Source organism: Molossus molossus, unplaced genomic scaffold (genome assembly GCF_014108415.1).
Source record: "Molossus molossus isolate mMolMol1 unplaced genomic scaffold, mMolMol1.p scaffold_m16_p_22, whole genome shotgun sequence".
Classification (NCBI taxonomy): domain Eukaryota; kingdom Metazoa; phylum Chordata; class Mammalia; order Chiroptera; family Molossidae; genus Molossus; species Molossus molossus.
Window position 1 is genome coordinate 27201987 of NW_023425358.1, and position 1020 is coordinate 27203006.

General features: G+C 41.2%; 1 non-coding gene across 1 annotated transcript; it reads right to left on the bottom strand.

The window, feature by feature from the left end:
- Positions 1–219: 219 nt before the first annotated feature.
- LOC118640479 lies at positions 220–323 on the bottom strand. Its single transcript, XR_004961394.1, has one exon. It is a non-coding gene; the product is annotated as a small nucleolar RNA U13 (small nucleolar RNA).
- Between the last annotated feature and the right edge of the window lie 697 nt (positions 324–1020).

The following is a 1020-nucleotide window of genomic DNA, read 5'->3' on the forward strand; positions in this document are numbered from 1 at the left end:
TTCTTATCCAATCTGATTAGATGAGTAGTTGGTAAGTTTATTGAAAAAGTCCATTGTAGCAGGAAATGAGTTAAAAAAAAATAAACCTTTAAATATACTTTTTTTTTTTTTTTTGTACGTGTCCCTAGTGGGAACCAAACTCGGGACTCTCTGGTCTGCAGGCCGATGCTCCAACCACTGAGCCAAACCGGCCAGGGCTTAGATATTTTTTTTTTTTAATGTCAGATGGGTAATGTGCCAACATTCTAACAAGGTTTGAAGGAGGCACATCTCACATAAGAGTGTGAACACCCAATCGTCACCCTTATGAACTACAAAAGGATCTAAATTGTCTTTTTTTAACTTAAAAACCTATTGCTCTATATTAATTCACCAATCTTTTGATGTAGGGCCAAAGCCTTTTCTTTGAGCCTGCTCTGAGTCAGCTGGTTGGCGTTCCCCCACGTGTTTCTTGCATGAACCTCTCCCCTGAGTTCTAGTTTGGGCGTCTTAAAAGTTGATGTAGATCTGATGGCCCTAGTTGTTCAGATTATTAGAATTTCACCTTCATTCCTACCCAATAATATTTAGTTGTCCGGGCCACTAACTCCTCCTACCCACAGTGGCTTATGACAACGGTTTACTCCTTGGGTCATAGGATACGGCCATCATGGGGCTTTGCTGTATCCACATTTCTCCTCTCGCTCACGCTCTCTCGCTCACTCTCTCTCTCTCTCTCTCTCTCTCTCACTCTCTCTTTTTAATCAATTTTACTTTTCAGAGCAGTTTTAGATCCACAGCAACATTAACAAGAGGTACGGAGATTTCTCATATGCCTGACACCCTCACCCATGCATGACTCCCCCATTCTCAACACCCCCCACCATAGTCGTACATTTGTTACAATGAACCAATCACACAGTCACATCATTATCACCCAGTCCACAGCTCACATGAAGGTTCACTCTTGGTGTTGTCCATTCTATGGGTTTGGACAAATTTATGATGACATGTAAACACCTCGATTTTTAAAAATTTTTT